Raw genomic sequence first — 24,788 nt, forward strand, 5'->3', positions numbered from 1 at the left:
TCCTGGAACCTCCTGTCTTAGCCAAACACCAATGGACATGAAAAGACGAGGGAAAAGAAACTGTGGAGGCCAAATATAAAGGTCAGCTTCCAGGGGCATACTACAGAGTGGAGAAGGTTACAGCAGAGAATAGCTAGCAAATACGATAATACTTCTTTATTTCATATTTCCATCTTACTAGTCAAAGGAAGAACTGTAATAAATTTATTTTTCAGTACAAAGAAGTATTCTTTTTAAAATATTGTATTTTATTACTTGAGAGAGAGAGAGGCAGATAGAGAGAGAATGGGCACGCCAGAGGCCCCAGCCACTGCAAACGAACTCCAGACGCATGCACCACTGTGTGCATCTGGCTTATGTGGGTACTGGGGAATCGAACCTGGGCCCTTAGGCTTCTCAAGCAAGTACCTTAACTGGTAAGTCATCTCTATAGCCCCCCACAAAGAACCATTCTTGTTGTTACAATAGAGAAGTCACTGGGTTAAAAAGACAGATTGTTCTTGATTTTAAAAGGAGGGGAGCTGGAGAGATGGCTTAGCGGGTAAGCGCTTGCCTATGAAGTCTAAGGACTCCGGTTCAAGACTTGATTCCCCAGGACCCACGTAAGCCAGATGCACAAGGTGGCACATGCATCTGGAGTTTGTTTGCAGTGACTGGAGGCCCTGGTGTGTCCATTCTCCCTCTCTCTTTCTCTCTCTCTCTCTCTACCTCTTTCTCTGTCAGTCTGTTGCTCTCAAGTAAATAAAAATAAAAAAAATGAATTTTAAAAAAAACCTGAGCTAGAGAGATGGCTTACTGGTTAAGGCATTAGCCTGTGAAACCTAAGAATACATGTTAGACTCTCCAGATCCCACATAAGCCAGACGCACAAGGTGACGCAAGCACGCAAGGTCATACATGATCACAAGATGGGATATGCATCTGGGGTTTGATTGCAGTGGCTAGAGACCCTGGTGTGCCAATTCTCTCTCCCATAAAAATAACAACAAAACAAAAAAGAAACCCAAATATTTATGACAAGAGGCTTCATTACAAGGTTGTCGGGAGCTGCAGCTGTTCTTTGACCTCTTAACACAGAGACATTATTGTATGGCCTTGGCGAAGCCAACTTCAGACACAGAGGCATTAATTATCGAACGGCCGTGGTGAAGCTGACTTTAGGCACGTAGGCATTGTCGAGAAAGTTTTATTTTCTGTACATAAACAGTGTCTGCCTGAATAAACCTGAGCCTTGATCAGAACTTGTCTTGGCTCCATTCCTTGTGTTCTTGTCTCAGATCCATTCCCACTCCCTCCTTCGGGGTCTATTTCAAGTCTCGTGCTGCAGGCCGGCACACAAGGCGGGTCTCCATACTCTTAAGAATTGATTAAAACATAAAAGAAGAAAAGGAATAATGTACTAGAATATTAGAGCTAAAAAGATCTTAGAAATTTTCAGGTTTTCAACATAAAAAGGAGGAAGATATTTCAGCAAGGACAGGAGCACAAAGCTAGTTATTTGCAAGGTGGGGAAGGAGTCCCAGATCCACTGCTCCTCTGACTGTCCTCCTATGAGCTGCGTTACAGAAATGAACCTACATATGCTAATACTGGGAAAGTAAGACAAGTATGGTGGAACCTGCCTATAATCTCAGCACTTGGGAGATCGAGGAGGACCAAGAATTCAAGTTATCCTGGGCTACATTGTGAATTCAAAGTCAGCTTGCAATGTATGACAGCTTTAAACATACACACACACACACATTAATTAATTAAAAGCCAGGTGTGGTAGTGCATGCCAATAATCCCAGCAAAGGCAAGAGGATCACCACATGCTGAAGCCTAGCGTGGTCTATGCAGCAAGTTCCAGGCCAGTCAGCAAGACCCTGTCTCAAAAAAAATAAAAGAAAAGAACGGGGTGTGGTGGTGGCACAAGCCTTTAATCCTAGCATTCAGGAGGTTGAAGCAGGAGGATCTCTGTGAGTGTAAGCTCAAGGCCAGCCTGGGCTAGCATGAGACCCTGCCTCAACACTCCCCATCCCTGCACAAAAAAGAAAGAAAGAAAACCTGGTTAACAGGCTTAAACAAATTAACAAACCAAACCACAGATGTGTAAGGTTAGAATGTTTAATTTCTGACAGCCGAATTCCAGGGTTCTAAGGTAACATGTATGATTCGGCCCTCTACTTTCTTAACCCAAATAAATAACACTTCATTAATCTTAATATAGAATACACAGCGCTTAGGAGTTCACCAGAGGCTTTAATCTGAGCCTAAAGAAAATACGCAGCCAGGAAAGAAATGAATGGCAGGAGCGTTTTGCTGTAGAGCATGAAATTGAAAGCTCCGGGCTGAGAGTGATGGGAGTGCGCCAAAGCAGCGCACTTGAGCCTCGTCTTCACATGTGGAGCTGACATAAAGAATGCAGCCCTCACTGCAGGATGACAAAGACCCCATGAAGTGCAGACTAACTACATGCGAAGAAAAATTAAAGATGCAGTATCTGAAGGACGAAATCTGTAAGATTAATTGTAACTAGAAGAAACAGCAGTGTTCACGATTACAAAAAATAAGAGCAAATTTAGCATGCCTGCTATTGGGAGAGAAAAGATGTTTAAACATTATTAAAGATCTTTTAAGTTTAAAAAGTTGAATTTGCTGGAAGTGGTGGCACATGCCTTTAATCTTAGCACTCCACTCAGGAGGACAAGGTAGGAGGATTGCTGTGAGCTCAAGGCCAGCCTGAGAATATAGTGAACACAGTGAATTCCAAATCAGCCTGGGCTACAGGGACCCTATTTCAAAACAAAACAAAAGTTGAATTAATTGGCAATGTATGAGCTGGAGAGATGGCTTAGCACTGAAATTTGCCTGCTAAACTAAAGGACCCAGGTTCAATTCCCCAGGACCCACATAAGCCAGATGCACGAAATGGTGCATACATCTGGAGTTCATTTACAGTGGTTGAAGGTCCTGGAGTACCCATTCTCTCTCAGCATATATATGCCTCTTTCTCTCTCTCTCAAATAAATAAAATTTTAAAAGTTGCAATGTTTGTGTACATATAGTACTAAAATCATTTTACTTCATAAACTTTACACAGACAAAAAGAACAAAAAAAAATTTTTTTTTTTTTAGGTAGGGTATCATTCTAGCCTGGGATGACCTGAGACTCACTATGTAGTCTCAGGGTGGGCTCGAACTCACAGCAATCCTCCTACCTCTACCTCCTGAGTGCTGAGATTAAAGGCATGTACCACCATGCCCGGCAAGAGCAAAATTTTTAAATATTTTATTTTATTTATTTATTTGTGAGAGAGAAAGAATCAGATAGAGAAAGAATGGGCAGACCAAGGCCTCCAGCCAGTGGAAGCAAAGTCTGGATGCATGTTTCACTTTCTGCATCCAGCTTATGTTGCAGGTCCTGGGGAATTGAACCTGGGTCCTTTGGCTTTGCGGGCAAGTGCCTTAAGTGCTAAGCCATCTCTCCAGCCCAAAAGAGCACATTTTTTTAATGGTCTATTTTCAAACAAGAGATTAGCATCAAGCCTTCACAGCTTATTTTTAAACTGCTACACAGAAATCACAAGAGTACTATTGTGAAGAGCATATATATTGTAATATAAATTATACTAGAAAGCTGTCATGTGCTGTTTAAGTTTGCTGAGAGCTGACTCTGGGAACAAGGTAGGGCCCCCCCATCTCAGACCAAGTTTGTTTGTTCAAAGTGTCCTGAGGGACCCCTCATCCTGAGACAGGCTGGGCCCTGGCCCTGTGCCAGGGAAAAAGGAGAACAAACATCCCAAGAGCTAAACCCACTCTGCCCTTGAGAACAGCTGAAGGCAAAGCACTTTCCAAACTGTCTGGCATTCCACCCCCTCAGATTTCAAGACCTGAGCAGAGGTCACTGCTGTTTATCCCATGGCACTGAAATGCCTGGGGTGGGAAGTGCTCACTGGAAGCCTCACCTGAGGAGAAGCTCCGCACAGGACCCTCAGCGTGGACTCCAGCAGACTGCTTCCATGGGGCTTCCCCAGCCCTGTCAGCTGGGTGTGCAAGTGCCCTGTCTGATATTCTGTTATTTCTCTGCCATTTGCTACTCAATCAGGTTCCGGTCATTTCTGCTGGATGTTAGGAATGTCCAATTTCATGCTAGCCACGCTGTCCTTTCAGTGTCCAGTGGGCCCACTCCACTCATTTCTGCTAGACGCTCCAAGTACCTGGCTTGATGTTCTGTCATTTTTCTGCTACTTGCCATTTTTTCTTTTACTTTTTGCTTCCTATATACTTAGCACACTCACTCATTCCAAACTCAAACTACACCTATCATAGATTACTTTCTGGACAAAACATATGCATTGCCTAGATTGAACAATTTTCCACATTTGCTTCATCTATTTCTCTACTAAGCTGTTTTTTATTTTAATGTGGAACCCTTCTAAGTAAATTATAGACATCAGAATACTTTACCCTTAAATAGCTGTATAACATTGTCCTGCATCTCTATAAGACCATCACTAAACTAATAACTGTTTCCTAGTATCACTAATGCCAGAGCATACTCAACCTTTCCAAGTCAGGATCGCACAAACACAAATTTGATGTGTCCTCTATCCTCTTTGCCTTTGTCTTTCCTAATCCCTTTTTTTTCCTCCTCCTCCTCTTCTTCTTTTTTGGCTTTTCGAGGTAGGGTCTCACTTTAGCCTAGGCTGACCTGGAATTCACTATGTAGTTTCAGGCTGTACTTCACAACAGTACTCTTGTGATTTTAATCAATATGGAGTTTGGAGGAAAAAAATCTCAAAATTATTGGTACTGTTGAATATGTGACAATTCTGATGGATGTAACATCATTATATATTTATAAGTTACTAAAATGGTAATATTTTAAAATTATGGCTAAAATATACATAATGAAAATTTGCCATTTTAACAACTTTAAAGCCTACAATTCAGTGACACTGTGTTCACCAGACTGTCCAGTCACAATACAACCTTAATTTCTGAAGAGAGTAATTCTATTGCACAAAGTCTCAATTTGCTGGATTGCCTGCAAAGGATGGTTTACACTATTTCTCCATTCTTTACTTTTGGCAACAAGTTACATGTAAAGGTTATTTTTTAAATAATTTATTTTTTAAATTGATTTATTAGAGAGAGAAAGGGAGAGTGGGTGTGCCAGAGCCTCCAGCCATTGCAAACAAACTCCAGATGCAAGTGCCACCATGTGCATCTGGCCTACGTGGGTTCTGGGGAATTGAACCTGGGTCTCTAGACTTCACAGGCAAGCACCTTAACTGATAAGCCATCTGTCCAGCCCACATGTAAAGGTTTAATGAGAATTTACTTCTGGTGAGAATTCTGCATGGGTTATTTTACACACTTCACAAGCCCTGGTTCACACCATCTTCTCTGGCATCCAGTCTGCCATTAGTGCCATCGAGTATGTTTTCCACCTCACAACTGCAGGCTTTATCTCTGTAGTTTCAATTTGGGCATTTTTACATCTCCTGTGTCTCTAACAGGTTTAATCTTTCTTCTAGTTTCTGAGCATATGGCACGCACTATGTAAAAATGGCCATTCTAACGGGTGTGGGTAAATTTGGCATAAAACATTTAAAAATCACTCTACCATCTTTATCACTTTTTGCTTTGCTGTTATTAAGACTTTTCTAACTTATTTCCATGCCTAGTAATTTCTTTTTTCACTTTCAAAAAATTTATTTATGGGCTGGAGGGATGGATTAGCAGTAAATGTGCTTGCCTGCAAAGCCAAAGGACCCAGATTCAATTCCCCAGGAACCATGTAAGCCAGATGCACAAGGTAGTGCATGTGTCTGGAATTCATTTAAAGTGGTCGGAGGCCCTGGAGCACCCACTCTTTCTTTCTCTCTCTCTCAAATAAATAAATAAATAAATAAATAAATAAATAAATAAATAAATTTAAACAATTATGATTTGCATTGTGTGGCTGCACATTTGTACATGTATGGGAGCATGTGTGTGTATAGGCAGACGTGTGCATATGGGGAGACCCGAGGTCAACATCAGAGTCTTCCTCAGTCACTCTCACACTGAACCTAGAACTCACTAATTCAGCTAGACTAGCTAGCCACAAGCCCTAGGGATCCTCCTATGTCAGCCTCCCCAGTTAAAGTGACTTTCAATTAGCAATGGGTTTTCTTGGTTGATCATCCCTTTTCTTCTGCATCTTCTTGCCATATCCCTCTCCTGTACCCTCCTTCTACCCTCAGAATCCCCCATCCACTTTAGTATCACATGCATTCTTTTAACCTCTTCACCTCCCTCCCTTAAAGACTCTTCTTGCCAGTCTCAGGGGCTCCATTCTAGTTTCCTGGCCTCTATTTACACACACTCCTACATAAATAGCCATACATGAAAATGAGAAGTTAAGATCTGCACATGAGAAAGAGAATGTGGTAGTATTGGTCTTTCTAAGCCTGGGTTATCTCACTTAATCTGGTTTCTAATTCCATCCAATTTCCTACAAAATTCATTATTTCATTTTTTTTTCTTCGTGGCTGAATAAAATTCTATCGTCTATGTGTACCAACCACGTTTTCATTAGTCATTCATCTGTTATGGACATTGAGGTGACTGCATTTCCTTGCTACTGGGAACAGAGCAGCAGTAAAACATGGACATATAAGAGTCTCTGTCCTTTGGGTACATGCCCAGTGGTACAGTTGGGTCATATAGTAATTCTTTTTTGGAGAAACCTCCACGCTGATTTCCATAATGGCTGCACCATTTCATGTTCCTGAAAAGGTTCCTTTTTTCCTCCAGCCTCACCAGCATTTGTTGTCACTTGTTTTCATGATGGCTCTTCTGACTGGGATTGACAGAGTTTCAAAGTAGTTTTCATTTGCACTTCCCTGATGACTAAGGATATTTAACACTTTTTAAGATATTGTATTGACTGGCCATTTGTGTTCCTTCTTTTGAGAACTGCCTGTCCTGTTTGCCCATTTAATGACTGACAGTTTGGATTTTCTGGTGTTTAATTTTTACAGCTCTTTACACATTCCATATATGAACACTGTCTCCAGTGTAGCTGGCAAAGATTTTCTCCCATTCTGTGGTGCCTAACAATTTCTGATTGGATACCAGCATTGTTAATGTGTTTAAATGCTGGATATTTCTGAATTCCTGCAACTATTTTTGAGATTTCTTCTGGGACATGATTAAGTCAACAGTTTGATTTTTCCAGGCCTGGCTTTCAGCTCTGTCAGACAGGGTAGAGTATCATTTAGGTCAGGGCTAACTTATCCCACAAGAGTCAACACTCTGACTCCTCACAGGGAAGGGAAACCGCTGTGCTCTGCCTGGCTCTCCTCTCCTGCTCTGCAGCGAATTACCCTCTGTATCCCGCAAGCCAGAGCCTCATTTGCTCTTCAGCTCTCCTCTATCACTTTCTTTGTTGTACAATGTCCAAATCTAGCAAGCCACTGTTTTGTATAACTTACCTGTCTTTTTAGCTGATTCAGAGAGCAAGGTAAAGGTTGACAGTTGCTCCTTCACTACAAAGACCAATTTTTCTATGCCTTCATGCATGTAAGTTTATGTGTGTGAATGTGGGTGTGCACAGACCACAACACATGTGTGAAAGTCAGAGGACAACGTTCAGGTGTCAGTTCTTGCCTCCCACCACCTTTGAGGAAGGGTCTTATATTCCCTGATGCTTTTGCAGGCGAGCTGCCCCCTAGCTTTCCCGTGGATTCTCCTGTCCTTGTCTCCCTTCACACCAGTAGGTGTGGCTGGAATTACAAATGCTGCCACAGTGTCCAGCTTTACTTTACATATGTGCTGGGGTTCCAAGCCTGGGCACTCTTGTTTGCCTAGTAAGTGCTTCATCCCGTGAACCAGCTTTCCAGCCCAAGACAGCTAATCTTGTCAACTGGATGGAAATGAGAATCACAGAGGAAACAAACGTCTGCACATGAGTGTGAGAGAGTTTCTAGATTAGGCCAACTGAAATGTGAAAATGTACCCTAAATGTGGGTGCTACAGTTCTATGGGCTGGGGTCGTAGACTGCATAAGTGAGAGACAGTGAGCTGAGGTCCGGTGTCACTGCTCTCTGCTTCCTGACCACAGACACAATGGGAGCAGCTGCTTCAAGCTCCTGCAGCCATGATGGATAGATGGCATTTCTGTGAACTGCAAGCCAAAACAAACCCTCTCTCAAGTGGCTTTTTATTTTGTTTTATTTTTTGAGGTAGGGTCTCACTCTAGTCCAGACTGACCTGGAATTCACTATGTAGTCTCAGGGTGGCCTTAAACTCACAATGATCCCTCTACCTCTGCCTCCCGAGTGCTGGGATTAAAGGCATGTGCCACCACGCCCAGCTCAAGTGGCTTTTGTCAGGTATTTTGTGCAAAAAGAAGAGTGCTTTCCAGCTGGAGAGATGACTTACCAGTTAGGGCACTTGCCTGCAAAGCCTAAGGGCCTTGATTCAATTCCCCAGTGCCCATGTAAGCCAGATGCACATGTATTGCATGGGTCTGGAGTTTATTTGCAGTGGCTAGAGGGCCAGGTGCACCCAATCTCTCAAATAAATAAGTAAATAGATAAATTGGTTTTTGTGAAAGAAGAGTGTTTAAATTTGAAAAAAAAAAAAAAAAAAACCTGACCCCCCTGAGGATCTGGAGAAAAGGACTGATCCATTATTAGCTATTTCTTGTCTTATAAATGAAGGTGTTGGGAAGATGGCTAAGTGGTTACAAGTGTTTGCTTATAAAACCTGCAGCATGTGCATAAGCACACACACATGCAAATTTTAAAAAGTCAGATATAAGGCCAGAGAGATGGCTCAGTGGTTAAGGTGCTTGCCTACAAAACCTAACAACCCAAGTTCAATTCCCCAGCACCCCTGTAAAGCCAGATGCACAAAGTGCACAAAGTGACACATGTATCTGGAGTTTGTTTGCAGTGGCTTAAGGCCTGGTGCACCCATTCTCTCTGCCTGTCTCCTATTTCTCCCTCTGCTTGCAAATAAATAAATAATAATATACTTTTTAAAAATTAGACATAAAAAGAAGTAGCACACCTCTCTCCAGTGTAGCAATATTTAACTTCTAATCACTAATTATAATAACTTTCACAATTGTCCAATTCCACAGTTGTCTAATTTTTCTTTCAAGTAACATTTTTAAACTATTATCCTTTTTATTTGCACATATCCAGTATATCCTGTTCTCAAGGCACTACTTCTTTACCCTCAACTTACCCTTAAAAGAATAAAACAGGGCTGGAGAGATGGCTTAGCAGTTAAGATGCGTGCCTGCAGCAAAGCCAAAGGTCCACATAAGCCAGATGCACAAGATAGTGAATGTATCTGGAGCTTTGCAGTGGCTGGAGGTCCTGGTGCACCCATTACCTCTCTCCCCATCTACCTCCCTATCAAGTAAGTAAATAAATATATAGATAAGTAATACTTTAAATTTTTTAAAGGACTGGAGAGATGACTTAGCAGTTAAGGTGCTTGCCTGCAAAGCTTAAAGACTTATGTTTGATTCTCCAGGTCCCATGTAAACCTGATGCAAGCGTGTACTGTTGCACAAGGGGGCGCACACATCTGGAGTTCAATTGTGGTGGCTGGAGGCCCTGGCATGCCAATTCATTCATTCACTCTCTCTCATAAAAAGGGGGAGGTTCGCCAGGTGTGGTGGCGCACGCCTTTAATCCCAGCACTCAGGAGGCAGAGGTAGGAGGATCACCATGAGTTCAAGGCCACCCTGAGACTACATAGTGAATTCCAGGTCAGCCTGAGCCAGAGTGAGACCCTACCTCGAAAAACCAAAAAAAAAAAAGGGGGGGGGAGGTTGTCTGTTAGGGTTGCCGCAAAAGAAATTTTTTAAACACCATTTTTATTGTGTCTATCACCAAAGGTCACTGTAAATTCTGACTCGAACTTCCCAAATGTTCAGTCCATGTGTAGTGAAGAAATGGGTATTTCCATTTAACTAAATTTACTGATCTCAGGGTTCATATAAAACCCTCTTTGGGGATGCAGAGAAGGCTCAAGCACTTGCTTGAGCTCACGTCCCCAGAACCTATGTAAAACCAGACACAGTAGCAAACCTTGGTAACTTCAGCTCTCCGACACTACCATGGGAGCTTGCATGACAGTTTGCCTGGCTGGCATGGGCAGTGGTGAACAAGAAGAGACACCGCCTCAAACAAAATGGAAGGTGAAGACTGCAACTGAAGTTGTCTTATAACCTATATACACACACCATGGTATGCACCCTCCCTCCCCCAACACATTATACACATACAAAGACTTCTTCAGCTAACTCTCTTCAATACATCCTTCTGGCCTGACAGCTATCCCTCTGGGATCAAGCATTCTTCAATCACTTGAGCAATCCATTAGTAATTACAGCTTAACAGAGTCTTCTAGTTTACTTCCACATATATGACACAAAATTTAAACATCTTAAAATCAAGACAAACTATGGGTTGGAGAGATGGCTTAGCAGTTAAGTGTTTGCCTGTGAAGCCTAAGGACCCCGGTTCAAGGCTCGATTCTCCAGAACCCACACTAGCCAGATGCACAAGGGGGCACATGCATCTGGAGTTCATTTGCAGGGGCTAGAGGCCCTGGCGTGCCCATTCTCTCTCTGTCTCTGTCTCTCTGTCTCTCTCTCTCTCTGCCTCTTTCTCTGTCTGTCACTTTCAAATAAATAAATAAACATTAAAAAATTAAAAATAAAAAAATCAAGATAAGCTATAGAAGAGCAATCTATTTAATTCCCTAAACACCTATATATCTATATATTTTACACACACACACACACACACACACACACACACACACACACAGTGAAACAGGGTCTCAAGCGCAGGCTGACGTGGAACTCATTCTGTAGTCCAGGCTGGCCTTGAACTAACCACGTTCTCCTACTTCTGCCTCCCAAGTGCTGGGATCAAAGGTGTGCGCCACCACCCAGCTAAACACATATGTTTTAACTCCCTGCAGTAAAACATCCTGAAATGATTTGAAACATGACTTCAGTTGTGATTATTAATAATTGCATGTGATAAGAACCTCCTGTACAGCAGACACTCATCATGTCTCAATTAACCTGGTCCATACAGGACCCCTTACTGTGGTAAGTAATATCATTTTAACTTTGCAACAGAAAAAATTCAAGATCACAGAGACAGTCAACATTAAGAAGTGATTGGCAGTTTAGATAGGTTTGATCTAAACTTCAAACTGTGTCACCAATGTTAGCAATTAAAGTTCAAATGTTCATTGAACTGAGCTGTTGACATTTCTTTAAACTGAAAACAAGATAGTAAACAGAATGCTGTTTTAATTATGTTTTCTCTTAAAATATAATGACCCATCACAGTGATGCATAGAAAGGCATAAAACCAGACATTAATGTTAACTAGACTGAAAGGTAATATCCAGAGTTACAGTGATTTATTTTTCATACAATATTCAAAATGAAGTTGTTTCTACACAAAGGGAATTTTAAACAGAGAATAATGAAGAGAACCTGGAATTTAATTTTATTGACTACATACTTTCAAAATTTGAAACATCCAGCCGGGCATGGTGGTACATCCCAGCACGTGGAGGCAGAGGTAGGAGGATTGCTGTGAGTTTGAGGCCACCCTGAGACTACATAGTGAATTCGAGGTCAGCCTGGGCTAGAGTGAGACCCTACCTCGGGAAAAAAAAAAAAAAAATGACACATCCAGTTACTGTTTGTAAACTGTCAGGTTAACCTGCAGTAATAAAAGTGCCAATAATCAGCAGTCAAGTAAGTGCTCAGTATGCATGAGTACTGGGCTCAATACTCAGCACCAAATAATTATTAATTTTGAGACTGGGGGAAGGCTCACAAGCTAAAGGTACTTGCTTGCAAAGCTTGACGAGCCTGGTTCAGGTCCACAGTGCCCATGTAAAGCCATATGCACAAAGTTGCACATGGAGTTTGTTTGTAGTGGCAGGAGGCCCAGGCGCATCCATACCTACTCTCCCTGTCTTTCTCTTCAGTAAATACTTTTAAAGAAGTAATTTTGACCAAGTAGCCAAATATACAATAAATATTTATGTTATAAAACCCAAATACTCCAGAGCAAAGGCATTATATATGATATAACAAATAATATACGTATATGCAAAGGAAAAGTTTAGTTTAAGTTTTAGGCTTTATAAATTCATAATAAATGTACAAGTGTTTTAAGAAAGAAAAAAATCAATGTACGAAAAAATACAATTAATTTATATTGCAAATGAAACCAAGTGCTTTATTTTAAATATTTTTATTTATTTATTTATTTGCAAGCAGAGACAGAATGAGCATGCAGAGCCTCTTGCTACTGCAAATGAACTCTAGATGCATGTACCACTTTGTGCATCTGGCCTTACATGGATATTGGGGAATTGAACCTGGGCTGTCCTACTTTGCAACCAAGTTCCTTTAACCACTGAGCAATCTCTCCAGCCCTCTTAAAAAAATTAAATTCTTTTAAAAAAAATATTTCATTTATATATTTATTTATTTGGGAGAAAGAGAGAGGGAGGGAGAATCTGGGCACAGCAGAGCCTCCTGTCACTGAAAACAATCTCCAGATGCATGCACCACTTTGTGAGACTGGTTTTACATGGGTACTGATGAATCAAATCCAGGTTGTCAGGCTTTACAAGTAAGTGCTTTTATCCACTGAGCATCTCTCCAGCCCCAAGTTCTTTTAATTAAAAATACAGCCCGAAAAACAAAAATAACAAAAAAACAAAAAACAAAACAAAACAAAAAAAGATTAAAAAAAAATACAGCCCGGCATAGTGGTGCACACCTTTAATCCCATCACTTGGGAGACAGAGTTAGGATTGCTGTGAGTTTGAGGCCAGCCTGAGACTACACAGTGAATTCCAGGTCAGCCTGGGCTAGAGTGAGACCCTTGCCTTAAAAACATAATAAAAGTATGGGGCTGATGAGATGGCTTGGTAGTTAATGGTGCTTGCCTGCAAGGCTTGCTGGGTCCCAGGTTTGAATCCCCAGTACCTATGTAAGGCCATATGCAAAAAATGGCACATGTATATGGAGTTCATTTGCAGTGGTAAGAGGCCCTGGCATGCCCGGTAAGTCTCAATGCCTATCTCTCTCTCATAAATAAAAGAAAATTTGAATAAAAATTTTAAAAACTATAATCTGTTTTCTTGCGTATCTTACAATCCATCCTCCTTTCTCCAGAACACACCACTTCAATTTTCCTTTAGAAGTAAATGGTCCCCACTATTAATTTTTGTAGTTTGAAACCATGTTCCTCTTTGTCCCAGTCCGTGATGGGAACAAAATCAAAGCCTGGCTACACAAAGCATCCATCACCCACCCTGGCCACAGAGAGAGCCTCTAGCATAGGCAAAGGCCCAAGACAGACCAGTAAGACTACCATATAGAAATGTGCTAGAATAGTGAAGAAAGGGGAATTCTCTTTCTTCTAAGGTTTCTGAGGTTGCAGGAAGTAAATGTATTGCTACTGCTACCATCTTTCCCAAGGAGTATGACTCCACAGTCTTAACTATTTTTCCATACCTATTCTCAAATAAGCAAAGAGAACTATGATTTCTTACTGGTAGGGGAATGATAAATGACAATTGTTACTTCCAATGTTATACTTTCTGTGTAATGATTCCATTTTTCAAAAGCAAGAACATATTTTTATAGTATGAAATAGAAAATATTGGGCCTGGGGAGATGGCTCAGCAATTAAGGTGCTTGCCTGCAAAGCCTAACAACCTGAGTTTGATTTCCCAGTACCCAGGTAAAGCCAGATGCACAAAGTGGCACATGTATCTGGAGTTCATTTGTAGTGACATTATGCACTGGCACACCCACTGTCTCTGTGTCTCTCTGCTTGCAAATAATTAAATAATTTAAAAAAGAAACAAAATATTTAAATGTACTGCTCCTATGCTCCCAAATATACCCAGATATTAATATTTAATGTTTTTAAAGCAGTAACAATTTTCTCATGATTTCCCAAAGTAGATAGAATATGTATCAACACAGATCACCTTTTTCCCTTGGCACTAAAGAAAGCTATTTTTATTTAAAATGAAAGGGAAAAGGTTACGGTAAGCCTTTTATAAAATTTAGTTCTTGGAAGCACCTTTAATCCCAGCATTTGGGAGACAGAGGTAGGAGGATAACCGTGAGTTCAAGACCACCCTGAGACTACATAGTGAATTCTAGGTCAGCCTGGGCGAGAGCAAGAGGCTACCTCAAAAAAAAAAAAAAAAATTGAGTTCTTATTTAAAAAGGATGCTCTAGACAATGCTTCATGGAGAAAACAGGTAATATTTAATAAATGCTGCAGCCACTGTAAACCATTAAAAAAGTAAAACTAACTGCAAAGTTGAAAATTATGCTTTAAAAAGGCATTGTTGGGGGTTGGAGAGATGGCTTAGCAGTTAAGGTGCTTGCCTGCGAAGCCTAAGGACCTAGGTTCAATTCACCAAGTCCCACATAAGCCAGATGCACAAGGTGTTGCATGTGTCTGAGTTCATCTGCAGTGGCTGAAGGCCCTGACATGCCCATATTCTTTCATATTCATTCATTCTTTCTTTCTTTCTTTCTTTCTTTCTTTCTTTCTTTCTTTCTTTCTTTCCCTCTCTCCCTCCCCTCCTCCTCCTCTCCCTCCCTCCTTCTCTGTCTCTCCCCCTCTTTCTTTCAAATAAATAAATATAAAAAATTTACAGGCGTTATTGAGCTGCAGAGATGGCCCAGCAGTTAAGATGCTTGCCTGCAAAGCCTACTGACTGAGTTTCATTCCCCAGTGCCTGTGTAAAGCCAGATGCACAAAGTGGTGCATGTGTCTGAAGTTCGTTTGCAGCAGCTGGAGACTCTGGTACACTCATTCTCTCTTTCTTCTCTCTTGGCTTCAAATAAATACATTTCTTTAGTAAAAACTTTTTTTAAAGGCTTTATTGTCCAGCATGGTGGCACATGTCTGTAATCTTAGCACTCAGGAGACTGAGAAAAGAGCATTGCCACAAGTCTGAGGGCAGCTTGGGCTATATAGCAAGTACCAGACCAGCCAGGATTACAAAAAAGAAAAGAGAAAAGGAAAGGAAAGGAAAGGAAAGGAAAGGAAAGGAAAGGAAAGGAAAGAGAAGAGAAGAAGAAAGGCTTTATCAATCACATCACTCCATAACTCTAGAAGATCAGGGAGAGTTGTTCACATAAATATTTCAGTTAAATATCTTACATGATACTGAATTATAGGATCAAAGTATATATCATTGGATTTTTTTTCTTAAATATAGGACAGTCTCAAAATGGACCTTTTGAAAATAAAAGGCCTACTAAATGAAGGCACAGGGAGTGATGCATGCCTGCAATCTCAGATTCACAGGAGGCTAAGGCAGAAAGACAATTTAAGCCTAGGAGTTCAAGGCCAGCCTGGGCAACATAGTGGGATTCCATCTCAATTAATCAAATCCAATACTGAATAAAGTAAATATTCTATATAGAACACAGGAAGACAACAATGCACACAGGTATGCTCTTGCTTTTATTAGTTTGTATCACTTTCTTTCTCCTCAGGCACATAAGCCATTACCAAATCTTCATTTTTTTGTTAATATTAATTTGCATTTCATGACCCTCAATAAAGAAAGGCATTGATGACAGTTTCTTAACATTAATAGGTGGCCAGGGGGATGCCTGTAAGTGGAAGTCGTAACCACAGAATTATCAAGAGTGGAGAGACAGAGTGGATGAGCCGCCTGCGAACTGGCCTGAGCCTGTAATCCCTGTGCTCACAAGACTCCAGAGTTTGAGGCTAACTTGGGCAATTAGACAAAGATGTCTCAATTAAAATTAAATAGGGGCTAGAGAGATGGCTTAGTGATTAAGGCACTTGCCTGCAAAGCCTAAATGCCCAGATTCGATTCCTCAGTGCACAAATTAGCTGGATGCACAAGGTGGTGCGTGCATCTGGAATTTGTATGCAATGTCCAGAGGCCCTGGCGTACCTTTTCTTTATCTGTCTCTCTCTCTCTAATAAATAAATATTTTTTTTTAAAAAAATTACATGTTGGGCTAGAGGGATGGCTTAGCAGTTAAGGTGTTTGCCTGCGAAGCCAAAGGACCAAGGTATGATTCCCCAGGACCCACGTAAGCCAGATGCACAAGGGGGCGCACGGGCCTGAAGTTTATTTGCAGAGGCTAGAGGCCCTGGCGTGCCCATTCTCTCTCTGTGTCTCTCTCTCTCTTTCTCTTCCTCCTCTCTCTCTCTTCCTCTGTCAAATAAATAAATAAATGAAAATATTTTTTAATTAAATGTTGTCGGCCAGAGCCACCTTCTTACAAATGTTTATTAGGCTCTAAGGTCTTTAGGATAAGACAATATTCAACTCACTCATCACTTTGTCCACACTGGAAAACCAGCAGGTTGTTCATCCTGGCCAAAAAGTTGGTCTCAGATGCAGCTATCAACCTGTCATATGGTTCAGAAAAATTTAAACTTCCCTACTCCTACCAATCTTACACTTCTTTCATCTTGTATGCAAACTACTTTCCAATACAGCTGAATCACTTCTACACTTGACCTGAGGGGATGTTTGATAATAAACAATGGCATGTCAAAAAAAAAAAAAAAAAACTCCAGGAGTGGGATACAAACATGTATTTATAAATTAAAAAAAAGAAAGAAAGAAAGAAAAGTGGTCCTTCCAAGATATTGTAGAAAGAATAAAATATTTTACTTACTCTTAGGTATAAAATATTCACTCTATCATCTGTGTAATACCAACTCATTTGTCAGGTACCTAAAAGATAAAGGTAGGTGTGGCTGAAAACTACTCTGAATAATTTACACAGCCAGACACCATGCAAAAGTTCTCCTTTTAAAATGAACTATGGTATACTTGGCTTTTTAATAGTATTATCATCATTAATTAAAAGCAAGTGCAAGCCAGGCGTGGTGGCACACACCTTTTAATCTCAGCACTCAGGAGGTAGAGGTAAAAGGACTGCTGAGAGTTCGAGGCCAGCCTGAAACTACAAAGTGAGTTCCAGGTCAGTCTGGGCTAGAGCGAGACTCTCCCTGAGGGGGAGGAGGAGCAAGTACAAATAAGAAAACTGAATATATATTAAAAAAAAAAGATAAAGGCAAAAGAAACAACAAACCCTAACATTACAAAGATGGCAACTTAAAACACGGTCTTAGGGCTGGAGAGATGGCTTAACAGTTAAGGCACTTGCCTGTAAAGCCAAAGGACCCAGGTTGGATTCCCCAGGCTCCACTTAAGCAGATGCACAAGGTGATACATGCGTCTGGAGTTCGTTTGCAGTGGTTGGGTGCCCTGGCACGCCCATTCTCTTCACCATCCCCCCTTCTCTGTCTCTTTCTCTCTCTCTCAAACAAATAAATACTTTTTTTTAAAAAAAGTTCTGTTTAAAAAAACACACACAATCTAAAATTCTTCTTTTAATATTCGTACAGAGTCAACAATAATCGGCTCATTCTGAAAACATCCCATGGTAGCTCAGGATGGGATGGTAAGGAGGAAAGGGGAGGGATTGAGGGGTTGGAGCAGGATGATCGGAGACAAGACAAAAAGAAAGAAAAAGAAAAACAAAGAGAAAGAAAACGTCAACATAACAACTGGACAGTCCGAGAAGGCGGCACTTTATTTGCTCTTTTGAAAAGCGTCAGCGATTTTCCTCTTTTCTCAAGAGTCAACGATCTTTCCATCACAGATCCACTTGCAAACTCCCCCCCCCACCCCGACCCCCATCCCCGGTCCACCTCCGATCACCTCCCCAAACTCCAAGGGCCCCAGACAAGGGGAGCCGCGTGTCCGGTCGCGAGTGGAGAGGGACACCGTCCCGGTCAGTAAGTGGGGAAGCCGGCCCCGGGGGAAGTTCTCCCGGGACAGGGAAGAGGGGCTGGGGTGACGGGAAGGCAGGCGGAGCCCGCAGAACAGCCGGCACGTCTTCCGACCCCTGAGCGGAGCGCATCCCTGACAGCTACCCCGCCCGACCAGAGAAGCCGCCGGGTCCCCGGGGCCTGACCGACGACTCATCGCGGAGGCCAGGTCCCCTAAAACTGACCCTCTTCCCCGTTCCCCCAAAAGACTATCTCGTCGTCACACTCCTCACGATCCCAACGGACTCACCCGTCCGCGCTCGGGCTTCAGCACAGAGCGACTCGCGGAACGCAGCCCGCCTCCGACGACCATAGAGACGGAGAGCCAGCCTCCACGTCCACCGCCCACCCTCACGTGACCTCCCCGAGCCGCTGCGCACGTCGGGATCGTGGCGAAAACGCGTGGAGGAGGGCGCGGTGGAGAAAGGGGAGGCGAGGGGCGGGGGCGGTGTGTGTGGAACATCTCGCCCCGCCCCCTGGATCCCGCCCACCTATCAGGTTCCGCCCATGCCTCTGGCCCCGCCCACGTCGCGGGCTCCGTCCACGCCCCAGGCGGCGCCCTCCTCGGGCCCCGCCCATGTCCCAGGCCCCGCCCACAGGTCGGGTCCCGCCCACGCCCAGGCATCGCCTCCTCACGGTTTAGGCGGGAAAGCGAGCTGAGGTGCTCCCAGAAGCCTCCGGGCCCGCGTTCCTGAAGGCTTTGCCTTCCACAGCGAGCATGGGAACCTGTGAAGAACTGTGTTGTGTGTCAGCCAGTCAGGCTGTTCGGTGCCGGTCTTCGTGTTGGCTAAGCACAAAGGAGGCATTTGAAACCAAACTGGACCACAGTGAGGTGGGAAATATTTCTTACAAACTATTTTTTAAGTTTGAGCTTCCAGTAAAATTTCACTCGTTTCCTAAGTTTGGAACTTTTTTTTTTTAATTTTTGGATTTGAAAACCTGCTCACCACTTCTTTTACAATTTTTCTTTATTTGATCTTACTTGCAGGCAGAGAGAGGAGTGAGAGAAAGCACACACCAGGACCTCCAACCACTGCAAAGGAACTCCAGATGCATGCCCCACCTTATGCATCTGGTTTACATGGGTCCTGGGGAATTGAACCTGGGTCTTTAGGCTTTGCAGGCACACGCCTTAACTGCTGAGCTATTTTTTTTTTAAAGTGTTCCATTGGTAAACTAATATCACAGAGTCATGTTCCAAAGTTTCTAATTGTAAGGAAAGTGTAAGAGAAAAGCCAAAGAGAACACCAGACTTTGATCTCTACAGACAGACTATTTATGTAGAGAAACAGCGAGGGGCAGCAACCTTCCCCTGGGATGGAGGAGTGCAAGTTTATAAGGGGAATCCTAAGAAAAACAGACTGGACCAGGTGCAGTTCATAAGAAAATTGTACCTGTATTGTGTCTTTGTTCAGAATAGGCTTCTTCAGCCAGGAATGTCTAAGGGAGGAGACTCAGATGGTCTCTGGTCCTTCAAGGCCATCTAGGCGAAGGGGAGTACATCAGTCAGGAAAGGTGCCAAACTCAATGAGGCTGGATGCCTCCGTTGTTTCTTCATTCCCCAAGAGTTCTAAAGATAGTTATTAACTCTTTTGTTCCCTTTAGTTTTCAGGGAAGGCTATTAACCCCTCACTAATAGCACATTTTCCTGATGAACAAAGTGTTGCTTTTAGAAACTCATTATTTCCTGATATGGAAAAAACATGAAACTATTACAATCCTACCAGAGAACTTTAAAACTATGGTGAGTCTGTGTGTGTGAGGCTTAGTGGTGCAGTGCTAGCCTAGCATGTGTGAGGCCCTGGTTTGCTCCCTAGCACCTAAAAGCTGTAGAGGGAGGGGCTGGAGGGATGGCTTAGTGGTTAGGCATTTGCCTGTGAAGCCTAAGGACCCCGGTTTGCGGTTCATTTCCCCAGTACCACGCGTAAGACACATGCATCTGTAGTTCATTTGTAGTGGCTGGAGGCCCTGGTGCACCCATTCTCCCTATATATATCTGCCTCTCATAAATAAATAAATAAATGCTAGAGGAAAAGGTAACAGCCAGACAGGGTGGTGCACATCTTTAATCCCAACCCTTAGGAGCCCAAAGTAGGACTGCCATGAGTTCAAGGCTACTCTGAGACTACATAGTGAATTCCAGGTCATCCTGGACTAGAGCAAGACCCTACCTTGGGGAGCGAAAAAAAAAAAAAAAAAAAAAAACGCAACAACCACATGTTAGGCCAGTCTAGACATTATAGCAGGGCCTGACCAAAAGGCAATAACCACAGAGACAGAAAACAGACAAAACTAACATTGGAGTTAAGTTGTAAAGTAAGCCAAGTCAAATATTTTCTCTGTTTCTTCTAAAAGGACTCACTCCTCAATAACAAGAAGGAATTACTGTGTTCAAGGCACTATGTGCCAATGTAGATGCAGTCCAATGTTTGTTTACAGCTAGCCTGTGGGATGGATACTATTTTTATTCACCTGCATGTGGAGAAGTAGGCTAGGACCCCAAGGTAATTCAGGAAATGCCACAGCAGGGCACACCTAATTTGAAGGACCAGGATCTGGACACTTAAACGGCATTCTTCAATCTGTTGTTCTCTGGGATCTGGCATGGGGGTTAGGAATCTTACTTGATTTTTTTTTTCTCAGCTATCAAAATATACTTCAATGTCTCTTTCCATTAAGACTCTGCTCTCTGCTGAGAAATGTGATAATGAAATTCTTTCTACCAGCCTAGTGGCTCATGCGGTTATCCAAGAGGCAGAGGCTAGTGTGGGTTAGAGAGACCTCTACTCAAAAAATGAAAAAGAAGCCAGGCATGGTGGCACATGCCTTTAAACCCAGCACGCGGGAGGCAGAGGTAGGAGGATCTCCGTGAGTTTGAGGCCACCCTGAAACTACATAGTGAGTTCCAGGTCAGCCTGAGCTAGAGTGAGACCCTACCTCGAAAAATCAAAAAAAAAAAAAGAAAGAAAGAAAGAAAAAGAGGGGTTGGAGAGATGGTTTAGCAATTAGGGCACTTTCCTGCAAAGCCTAAGGACCCAAATTCAATTCCCCAGTACCCATGTGGGCCAGATGCACAGTGTGGTACATGCATCTGGAGTCCTTTTGCAGTGGCTGGAGGCTCTGGTGTGCCTATTCTTTCTCTACCTCTGTCTCGCAAATAAATAAATAAGAATAAAAAAATATTTTTTTAAATGTGAAAAAGAAAGTCTAATAGTTCTCAAGCTATTGTTTTATTTTTTAAATATTTTTGGAGAGTGTGTGTGCAGGTGCAACATGTGTGCCTGCATGTGAGTGTAGGCTAGAGGGAGACATCTGGGACCTTCCTCAGTCACTCTCCACCTTATTCTTTGAGGCAGGGACTCTTGTTGAACCTAGAACTCACCTATTGGGATAGACTGGCTAGCCAGTAAGGACCAGGGATTCCCTGTCCACAGTTCCCAGTGCTGGGAACAGGTAGGGGTTCCAGGGGCCCAAACTCATGTCCTCACACTTGCCACCAAGGAGAAGATTGAGCCATCTCCTCAGTCCTGTTTTGTTTTGTTTTTTTTTTTTGTTGTTGTTTTTTTAAGTTTTGTTGTTGTACTGGAGAGATGGCTCAGCAGTTAAAGGCACTTGCTTGCGAAGCCTAACGCCCTGGATTTAATTCCCTAGTACCCACTAAAGCCAGATGCACAAATGGCACATGTCTCTGGAGGTTTTTTTGCAATGGTGGGAGGCCCTAGTGCACACATACTCACTGTGTGTGTGTGTGTCTGTCTGTCTGTCTGTCTGTCTCAAATAAATAAAATATATTTTTAAAATAATTTTAGAGCCAGGTGTGGTGACACATGCCTTTAATCCCAGCACTTGAGAGGCAGAGATAGAAGGATTGCTGTGAGTTCAAGGCCAGCCTGACACTACATAGTGAATTCCAGGTTAGCCTGAACTAGAGTGAGAAACTACCTCAGAAAACCAAAAAAAGGCTTGAAGGGCTTCTCATTAGCCAACTCTGGGGTAATTGAGATACTAAAGTAAGAATAGTGGCTTGGGCTGGAGGAGTGGCTTAGCGGTTAAGGCATTTGCCTGCAAAGCCAAAGGATCCAGGCTCAGTTCCCCAGGACCCACATTAGGCAGATGCACAAGGGGTCGCATGCATCTGGAGTTCATTTGCAGTGGCTGGAGGCCCTGGTGTGCCCATTCTCTCCTCTCTCTCTCTCCTTCCTTTCTCTGTCCAATAAATAGATAAATATTAGCAAAAAAATAGTGGGCTGGAGAGATGGCTCAGTGGTTACGTCACTTGCCTGCAAAACCTAATGACCCGAGTTCAATTCCCCAGTATACACATAAAGCCAGATGCACAAAGTGGTGCACACATCTGGAGTCTTCAGCAGCTGAAGGCCTTGGCATGCCCATTTTTTCGTCTGTCCTCCATCTCTGCTTGCAAATAAATAAGTACTTTTTTTAAAAAAAGTAACTATCAGTAACCCACTGAATTAAATAAGAACCCATGAGTAGAGAGAGAATGAGTGTAAATGGAGGAAAAGGAAAGTTTCTTTTACTAAATGACATCCTCACTTTATTGCTACATGGTAGTGCAATGTGCACATGTATATATACATTAACTGGTCATTTTATGTAATCAGATATTTAGGTTGCTTCCAATTTTTTGCTCTTATACATGTTCTGCAGCAAATTGTGAAAACACATCATTTTGCATCTGTGTGAATCTATGGAATAAGCAAACTCCTAGAAGTAAATTTACGGGGTCAGAATATTCAGTCAAAGAGCAGATTAATGGTTGAATATAGCAGACGGGGAAAGTTAGTAGAAAATGAATGGGGCATGTTAATGGGTAATAGGCCTCTTTTTGAGGTAATAAAAATGCTCTAAAATTGATTCTGGTATTGGTTATACACTTCTGCGAGTCTACTAGAAACCTTTAAATTGCATGCTTTAAGGAGGTTGAATTATATTCCAGCTATGAAATATAAATAAATCATAGCATCCTCCAAATAAGCGACCAAATTTGAATTTGAAACCCGAATGACAATAGATCTACAACCTCTAAGGTAGCTCAAAATTTGCAGAGGTAGGAGGATTGCCATGAGTTGGAGGCCAGCCTGAGACTACATAGTGAGCTCCAAGTCAGCCTGGGCTAGAGGGAGACCCTACCTGGCGGGGGTGGTGGGGAGAAGAGCAACAGAAATGAATTGTTTTTTCACTTCTGACTGCAACAGGGACCCAAAGATTAGGACCACTGCAGGATTTATGCAAATCGTGAAAACACATCATTTTGCATCTGTGTAAATCTATGGAATAAGCAAACTCCTAGAAGTAAACTTACGGGGTCAGAGTTTTCACAGACTGGTTTCTCTGGGAAGCACATCTGAGAACAGAACATTAGCATTCGGGATTCAACAGCTATGGGAGAGAGAAGGAGGAAGAGAAATTAGAGGGAGAAGTTGACCTGTGATGTACCCACGAAGCCTTAGTTAACCTTAGTTAACCTGGAAGGCTGTGGAGTTGAAATCATTTCTCAGTCTCCCTGCGTTGCATGGAAATGGCAAGTCCTCTCTGTCAGCAGTCTGCGGACTGCAGGGGAAGCAGGTCCTTAGATGAGGGTTAGCAGCTATTTGCAGCTGAGACAAAACATGAAGGAGCTGACAATTGGTTGCCTGCTGACCGAACTCCCAGCAAGCAAGCGGGGACAACAAGACTGTTCAAAGAGGAATATCAATATCTTGGCATTTTGATAGATTTCACTAAATTGCCATACCAATTTATACTCAACAGGCAATTCATGAATATGTTTCTTTGCCCATTGGTTTATCAAACTTCTGTTTATTTGTTAACGTGATTAGGTGGAATTGGAACTCCAGGAATGCAGTTGATTATCATGCATATGTCATTGTAGTTTTAATTTTCCTTGCAGGTTTTTTTTTTTTGAGGCAGAATCTCATTCTGGCCCAGGTTGACCTGCAACTCACTGTGTAGCCCAGACTGTTCTCTAGCCACTGCAACTGAACTCCAGATGCATGTGCCACTACATGCAACTCTATGTATCTGGCTTTATATGGGTATTGGGGAATCAAACCCAGTTGTTAGGCTTTGAGGGCAAGCAAGCACCTTAACCACTGAGCCATTTCTCCAGCCCTCTGCTGCAGGATTTTTAAGACATCACACTACCATCTTCTACCTTCCAGTGTTGGTATGAGGAAGTGAGATATAATTTGAATTTTGATCTTTTATGTTTTTTTTTCCTCTGAGAAATCTTAGTGTCTTTTTCTTTTTCCTTCAGCACATGATGTACCATGATTTGAGCCTTTTTCTTATTTATTTTGATAGTCACCCAAAATATCCATCACATGGGGACTTGTAACCTTTCATTGTATGAAACCTTTTTGATTTATTTCTTTGGTGATTTTTTTTTTTTCCTGACCAGTTTTCTACGTTCTCCTTAAAATTTCTTTAATGCGGCATCTCTTGAGAAATCATTTAGGGACATGGAGAGATAGCTCAGTTGGCAAAGTGCTTGCCTTGTAAGCAAGAGGATCTAAGTTCGATCCTCACTACCCACATAAGTGTTGAGTGTGAGGGCATATATCTATAACCCCGACTCTGGGAAGGAGGAGGCAGGCAGATCTCTGGAATTTCCTGGCCAGCCTAGCCTAAATTAATTGGTGAGTCTCAGGCCAATAAGAGACTCTTTCTCAAAAAGAGTTAGACACTATACCTGAGGATAGACACCTGAAAACCATAATCATAAAGTTAACCCTAACCCGGGGCAATCCCATGGCTGGTTTTCATGCAGAAGCTGCTACCCTTGAAAAGACTCCCTTGAGTAATTTGTGTTCCCTGAATTAGGTCCATCTTTTAAAACATTCAGGAAATCCAACATGTGCCAGACAG

At 42.4% G+C, this 24,788-nt stretch overlaps 1 protein-coding gene and 1 non-coding gene across 3 annotated transcripts in view; one reads left to right on the top strand and one right to left on the bottom strand.

Moving 5' to 3' along the window:
- Positions 1-18,274, bottom strand: part of Micu1 (mitochondrial calcium uptake 1) — a 188,046-nt gene extending 169,772 nt beyond the window's left edge. For both annotated transcript variants that reach the window (XM_004657905.2, XM_004657906.2), the window contains exon 1: positions 18,151-18,274. The gene's annotated coding sequence lies outside the window, so the exon portion shown is untranslated. The remainder of the gene's footprint in view (positions 1-18,150) is intronic.
- Positions 16,815-16,944, top strand: LOC123455891. The gene has a single exon (XR_006634194.1). It is a non-coding gene; the product is annotated as a small nucleolar RNA SNORA15 (small nucleolar RNA).
- Positions 18,275-24,788: the final 6,514 nt, after the last annotated feature.

The sequence above is a fragment of the Jaculus jaculus genome, chromosome 18 (assembly GCF_020740685.1).
Source record: "Jaculus jaculus isolate mJacJac1 chromosome 18, mJacJac1.mat.Y.cur, whole genome shotgun sequence".
NCBI lineage: Eukaryota > Metazoa > Chordata > Mammalia > Rodentia > Dipodidae > Jaculus > Jaculus jaculus.